This window comes from Mytilinidion resinicola (genome assembly GCF_010093595.1).
Source record: "Mytilinidion resinicola strain CBS 304.34 unplaced genomic scaffold BDZ99scaffold_3, whole genome shotgun sequence".
In the NCBI taxonomy this organism is placed as follows: domain Eukaryota; kingdom Fungi; phylum Ascomycota; class Dothideomycetes; order Mytilinidiales; family Mytilinidiaceae; genus Mytilinidion; species Mytilinidion resinicola.
The window spans coordinates 1,333,224-1,341,434 of record NW_022985439.1 but is presented as its reverse complement, the minus strand read 5'-3'; positions in this window follow the sequence as shown (position 1 = coordinate 1,341,434).

Sequence of the window (8,211 nt, the reverse complement as noted above, 5' to 3'; positions counted from 1 at the left end):
TAGCCGACGCTAGCCGTACCACACTCCGTAGGCTAGCTGGCTAGGAATACGTACTCCGTCACAACTCCTATCGCGTCCCGGATCAGAACCAGGTTCGGAAGCGCGGTCCTGTTCAAAAATAGCTCCGTGTACGTGGACTTGCCAAACTCCGCAATTACCTGCCTTGCTCCTGTAACGGTATTAACCGTTACATACGCTACGCAGAGTGCATGGCTAGTTCTTAAGCCTCTCTTAACATAGTAGATACTTTACCCGACTCGACCTGTACATAGCTTTAGCTACTGCTCCCTTTTCCCCAAGCTCTCTAGCAATCCTCTTAAGTCCTTATAACAGCTGTACGTAGCTATCCTTAATCGGATCTAATGCCTGTTTATCTTATATCTGTGTTTAATACATTATTATTATAACACTCTTACTAATCTCGCTTAGCAGAGAGAGCAGAAAAAGCAGGACTAAATTGTATAAAGGACGGAAGGCTATAAAAGGCGGGCGATTCCCTTAATATTTTCCTCTCCTTTGTATTCAACTTTGTATCGTATCTAGCATACAGAACTTACGGCAATTAATTACAACTTTTACTCTATCTTTGCACACATCCGATCTTATTAAAGCCCCCTCTACACCCTATTCCCACGTCGACTTATACATCCTTAAACCTTGCGCGACAGCTAGCCTCCGCGTAAGTACCTAGCAGGTGAGTTAAACCTAACCATCCGGACTCTCCCCTTAAAGTCCCTCGGAGTAATCTTTAGGCGGAATAAGGAGTTCGTAACAGGCCTTTTAGTGTGGCCACTTGTTCCCTTACCTTGCATATTACCTTACTATAATCGCCTTTGCATGTAAAACTTTACCCCGCAGCTATCCCTGCAGTCCTTAGCACTATCTTAGCCTAATCTAGTCTTGTTTAGGTTAGTCCGCTTCGGAACGCCCTTATTTATACTATTTTATTCTCGGCCCTATATTCCTATTAAAGCTCCCTATTAGCCTCTAAATTCCTTTTTTTAACCCCTAAAAAGATAAGATTTAAGATAAAAACCTTCTTATTATAAATCTTTTCTTTCTTTAACTAAACAGTTATAACGCGGCTTTTAAAAGGAAATATTATCTATACTTCTGCTAGCTCCTGTCCAGGCTTTAATAGAATATCTTCCCCTAGAATCCGCCTTAAGCTTACTTAGCGCAATATAGTGCTTACTAGGCTTTCTATATTATTATATACTGGTTTTATATAAATATATATTTTAGGATATCCTTTTTTAATAAAGAAATGTATAAAAGTTAGAACTACTATAAAAGCGGGCCCGTTATTCTTAAAGAAATATAATGCAGCCTGTATACTATACTAGTTTTTAGCCTAAGTTATTAATCTATTTTTATAGTTCTATAACTTATAGGTATTATTAATAATAGTTGATATTAGGATAGGATACTGGCAATACTAAGCTTTATAAAACCGAAACCCCAGTTCCTATCTATATTCGCGCAGCTAGCAGCAGTGAAAATTTTATAGTTCTTCGGATCGCTAGATAGGCCCTGTTCTAAAAAGGTAGACCTTTTAGCTTCTTAACTTTATTACCAGCAAGTGTTTAATTTTAATAAGATCTTTATCGACAGTATAGTAAAATTTAGTTTCTAATTCCGAAGGCCCTAATATAGATACTAGTGCGATTAGTATCGTAATAGTAGTACTAAGGTTATTGCTATAGTAGTATACAAGTATTATAAAGTAAGTATAAAACTTTTATAGAAGATTATATTTAAAAATATATAGATAAATCTAAAGTCCTCTATTTATTATAGCGTATAGTTCTATTTTTATAGTATAAAAGGTAATATTTACATATTTACTAAAAGTAAACAGATGCAGTGCAAGTATTCTAATGCCTTTAGGCGATCGCTTCTAAAATAAGTCTAATTAGACCAATCTATAGGTATTAGGGGGAATATTATAGTAGTAGTTCCACGTAAACAGACTATAATTATAGTTATATTTTATAATCTCTTCTTATAATCGGGCGAAGGCTCTCTCGCCCTTACTATATAAAAGCGGTATATTAACTCCGAAAATACCTATTAAGTAGTATATAAGATTTTTAATTTTAGTAGTTTCTTATCTAGAAGCCTAAAATATCTTCTGCGCAATACTTTTAGTATATAATAACTTCTGGTTGCAAACTATATCTAAGTTAATTCTAGTTATATTAGAGATTTCTTATAAAAGGTTTCTTTTCTTTCTAATTTTATTCTAGGTTAAATTATAGAAGTATAGGGTTATTAGAGCTATAAGTTCCTGGAGTATCTAGCCTTTTTTAAACTAGTAAGCTTCGGAGAAAAGCTTATAAGCGTGAAGTAGTAAAGGTAGTTAAGTTATAGGCTTAGAATTAACCTTAATTAAGGTAACTATTTCTTTAGAGGCTTTAAATATATTTTTAAAGTATATAAAGCAGACTTTATACTTTTAATACCAGCGAAATATTAAGTTAATTACTTCGGAGAATTTAGCTAATAAGGTTTTATTAATATAATAAGTGTTAACCTATATATACTTGCAGCTATATATTTCTGCTTCGGCAGCTACTCTAAGGATTTTGCTCTAGGCAGTTTTTATCCGGCCTAAGTTGGTTATAATATCCTGGAAAGTAACCTTTTTATTCCCCTATATATATAATAGAGCAGTATATTCTAGAATATCTAAACGGAAAAATATTTCTAGCTTAAAAGTTTTTATATTAAGTAATCGCATATTTAATATATAAATCCCAAAATTCGGCCGATAAGAACTAGTATTAGAATACTATATTAATTCTAAAAAAAGTAATCTTTTTACCTTACTATATAATTAGGCAGCAGCCTGTACTAGCTAAGGCTTTAAGTTATTGCTAAAAGTAATAGGGGCCGCCGCAGGTAAGAATTCTGCAGCGTTAAAACCGGAAGCTAATTAGGTAAGCAAGTGTACCTAGGATATACGCTTTCCTAGCGGGGCGATATTCCTCTTTCTACCCTTTATTATTGTAATAAGGGACAACGCTTAAAAAAGGAAAAGGCCTAAAGCTAGCAATACTTACCCTAAAAGAAGAAAAAGCTATTATTAACTTCTTATTACTAATATCTAATTTTAGGCAACTAGTACGCATAAAGTTTATATAAAAGGTGCGGCCGAGGGAAGAATTAACTTCTAATTAAATCTACGTATCTATAATATTGCTGTGCAGCAACTATATAGCCGTAATAAATAACTATTTATTATAGAGTTTATTAATTAGGTGCCTGCAACAATATCTAGCTTTTAAATAATAACTTCTTTTATTACGCTATTAAAATAGAGCTGAAGAAACAAAGTTATTTAGGGTAATTTTAATTTTCCTAGGCTTGCTTAGCCGGTTAGAAGCTGATTATTTACTCGGCCTATCGGCCGCACTTTTTATACCTTTGCTAGCCTTTAGTATCGCCCGCTGCTAGTTAATAAATAAACTAATTAAGTTTCTAGGCAAGAACTAGGCTCGGGCCTTCGAAAAATGCTATCCAGAACTTAAAGCTAGAACCGTTAGGGTAATTAACTGGAAATAGTATAGGAATAATATATATAATAAGATTATAGAATAGTTTAAAATAATTGGAAAGGTGCTATAGTATCTAGCTATTCTGCTAGAAAATGTCTATAATATAGATAAAACAGGAGTTATACTAAGTATACTCGGTTCTAATATATTAGGACGGTGTTAAAGTATAAGGTATATCTAGTAATCTAGAGCCTAGTTTCCCTACTAGCTTACAGCACTTATCCGAATTTATAGCTGCGAGCTGGCTAATATTAATCTGCTTACTAGTACTATTGCCCTAGCGTTACCCTTCTTATTATTTTCTTTATATATTATCGTGTTAGTTTCAGCGGTAGGCGTCGAAAGGAGGATCGAGAATATCGCGTGGATAACGGGTGTCCCGGCGTACACAACGTCGGAAGCGCCTGTAATTCTTATAAGCAGCAGTAAGGGATTAAAGTAATAAAGAACTGGAGTTTTATTAAAGGCTGTAAGTAATAGGCATGCAAATCTGTAGTCTATAATCACATCTATTCGCCATCCTTAGTCGCCGTCGTGGTCGTCGTCTCAGTGCTATCGCCGTCGTCTTCGCCGTTGTTGTCTCGGTGCCGTCGTCGTCGCTATCTGGGTGCCGTCGTTGGTGTCGTCTTTTCGGTGCCGTTATACCACAGCTACAGGCCACACTACAGGCTCGACAATTACGGGCTGGGCTTACTAGATAACTAAAGTAAATTACCCTGTAATAATTATATACTTCGCTTTATTCTAGCCGAAATTAGCAGTTGCTTCGGCTAGAAGTACCGACTAGGGTGGCAACCTTATATAGATTTGCGTGTAATAGCCGCTATAAGGCTAATAATAACTTCCTAGCACGGGAGTAAGGCTCTAAGGCTCGATAAAACCCTTCTATAGGCACTAGGTGTAATAATAGCTTAATAGTAGTACTATAGCAAGGGATTTCTATTACGCTATAAAAGGAGACTCTCCGCAAATTAGTTCTAAAGATAGGGACGTAAACGTAATTTTTAGGTGTAAGGGGTTTTAAATATTTAGGAGTAGCCGCAGTACACAACTTATATAGATTTGTAGGAAATATTAAAGCGTGTATAAAGTCCGAGTTGTTTAAAGTTAATATACCTATTAATTTTCTCGGCTCGGTGGGTTTCTCGCTACCTAGGGACGGATATTACTCTATAAAAGAAGGTTTTCCGCAAATTAGGCGCAAAAGCGACAATGCGAACGTAATTTTTCGGTGCAAGTTGTTCTAAGTATTTAGGAGTAGCTAAATTACACGAGTTATATAGAACTATAGGAAATCTCGATATTTATATAGAATTTAAGTTGTTTAAAGTTAATATACCCCTTATATTATGCGGCACGGTGGGTTATACGCGACCCAGGGACGGACGTTAGAACCGCTTTTGCGCTTCGCACACCAGACTTAACACTAATCCGTTCCTTATCGTAAACCAGACGTAAAGCAGAGCTAGAAAGTTAGTAAAGTTAGGATTAGGATTAAGGTTAAGTATATAAGTACTAAGTTGCATAAGTTTTAAGCAGGAGTAATTTAGGCTAAGCTACTTAAATAGGTGCGTTAAGACTATAAAGCGTAGTTAGGGGGCTAATTATCCAGGAGTATACTAACTTATATATTTTTCTATACTACGTTTCTATATTATTAAATGCCTTCGTGTTACTAAGGGCTAAAACTCGCTATTAATTAATTCTATCCCTAAATCTTTATTCTTAAGTATAAAGTCCCGAATTTAGTCTTATATTAAGTTATTTACAGATACTAATAGTAATTAGTGTAAATAATGCGACGAAATCTCTCTAAACCTACTATTTACTACTATCCTCCCTTTATAGTTAAAGCTTTGTTCGGTTAGAAGCTCTTAAATATTAATAGCGCCTTTTTTAACTTTAAAGAAATCTTTTCTTCCTTTTTTTTCTAGATTTACTTATTAATAAACTGTTGTAGAGTAAAACTTTTAAAATAAATGTTTCGTCGATCTTAATTATCTCGTTTATCTAGTCCTTAATCTAATCTAGATTAGCTGTATTAGCTAGTTAGTGCCTATCTACTAATTTTCGAAAAAAAGGAAGTAACGCACTTTTATTGCAGAATTGCTAAATAAAAACCAACTTCCGGGTTAAGGCAGTATATTACTGGTAAGCCTAAAGAATCTATCTTATATAGGGCAGTTATATAGCTATACTAATATCCGAAGCGATTAAAAAAACGGTTCCGAATTTACTAAAATCCCGCGGTAATCTATATAGGCTATCGATCCAAGTTAAGAACTTAAACTTTTTTCGGTCTCTTATTTTTTAAATAAAACCTCCTCGGCTTTGCTTTTATAGGAGTAAATAGATCTTAGTCTATTTATAATTCCACTATAATATTATAAATAGATAACTTTATACGAAAGCCTAAAAACTTATACCTAGGGCCTAAAGCTAGATATATTAACCTGCGCTAATAGGTATATAATAAGGAAAGCGGATTATAAGTTTAGATACCTGCAGGTAGTATTTTAATTCGGAGTTCCTCTAATTATTTAACCTAATATTTAGGTAAATAATTCCGAGAAGCCGATAAAGATTTGTAGCTACTAAAGATCCTATAGCAACTAGAATATATATCTAGTTAAAGCCTCTAGTAGATTTTACGTGCTGCTATAAATATCCGGCAGCTAGAAAAGTAAGAGTATAGTAGGTTTTTAGGAATATCTTGTACTATATCTTCCTAAATAATAGTAGAAGTAGAAGTAGGCCGTAGAATATTATTGCCTAAAACCTGTTACTTAGATAATATTTTCAGCTTTACAAATACTTATAAAAAGTCTGCTAAAATATATAGGGTTCTTTTATAATAGTTTTCGTTTAAAAAAAATAATAGAGAAATAGAATATACTCTAAGCAATAGTTATAAAAGCTATAGAGCTATATAGTTGCAAGTAGCTATAAATTAATACTTTAAGAATATTAGCAGCTATACTAAAAAAAGTAGCTAAGAAAAGTAGGATAAAGTTTATAATAGCTATAGTTCTAGCTCTAAGCCCTGTATTAGAAATCGAATTTACCTAAATAAAATTAGTAATAAGCGTTCCTAACTAGTATATAGCCTGAACGGTTACTTAGTACTAAGAAATAGAATTAGTAAGGCGTGACTAATGCAGAAAGCGAGGATAAATAAAATTCTTAAGAATAAATAGATAAATGCCTTAGAATAGAAAAAATAATAAGGTGTAAAGTATTTAGAGTATAAAAAGCATAGTAAGGATACTGCCAGCAGTAAGGGCATAAATCTTAGAAATCTATATATTAGCTAGAACTATTAAAGTTAAGTTTAATAAGTTCTAAATTGTGCTTACTAGTATAAAGGTGGGTTAGTCTTATAGGCAGGTAGAAAGTTAATCTCTACTTTATATATTGCGCGAGTAAAAATCTACTTTTAAATTCTTTTTAGTTTTACTGTAATTGGAGGTTTTATAAGAGGTAAAATAATAATAATAATATATATAACTTAATATAATATATACAGCTATTTTGCGGGGTATCGGCCTTTATATATATTAAGAGGATCTATTTTTAGTTTAATCTTTTTTTATCCCGAGTTCCTATATATAGCTAACCGCTAGGTATTTTCCTATATTCTTAGATATAACCTGCCGCGAAAGTATTATATCCTTTTACCTCTAAAGTTATTAAAATATCTATCTAACTTACTCCTTTACTAAAATCTCGATAAGGCTGGAAACTACGATATTATATTCCACCTATACTTCTTTTTCCTACGCTTCGCGTTAGACAGCATCGCTTTATAAGCTTACTGCTATCCTTAGACCTATATAAACCTTATTTTAATAAGGACTAGAGAATTAAAAAGAACTTATTTCTAGTTAAGCTTAGGGTTAAGCGAAAATTAAAGTGGAAAAAAGTCTAGCTAGGATTTCTACAGCGCTATAAAAGGGCGTATAATAGTTCTACTCTTTAGATAAGGCTTATAAGGATATAGAAAAGACCTAGAAACTCCTATAAAAGTAGTATATCCTAGAATATTAACAGTGTTTAAGTAAGGGGTTTTATTTAGTTTATATTACTTATATAAAGAGTTAAATTTGCGAGATAAAAATTCTAATAAGATTATTATCACTATTTCGAAAAAACGGGCATAAGTTAGATAGGAGAATATTAGGGCAGTAAATTAAGAGGTGAATCGGCCTTTAAAGTTAAATATTAGAATATATAGTAGCGAGGTAAATTAACTATATATACTAATATATTCCACCACCGAGCCGGCTAAACCACCGAGCCGGCTACTTTTCCTTAGCATAACTAACACTATATTTACACAGCAATATATTAACAACGCAGCGATTATCTATTTTAGTAAAAAGGCAGTATTAATCTCGCGCTTTAAGCCTTTACCTCTAGTTAATTTAGGACTATATAACGCGCTGCAGCAGCCTTTAACGTATAATATTAGCGGCTCTCTAATCGGCTCCACGGAATTATATTTCGACCTTAATTACGACCAAACTGCCTAAAGCTTACTACGACCGAAAAGCACACGATTATATAATATATCCTTAACCTAGACTCGCAAGGATTTGCGCCCCGGTTGTATAAGGTGGCAGATATAGTAAATAAAGTACTAGCTGCGCAT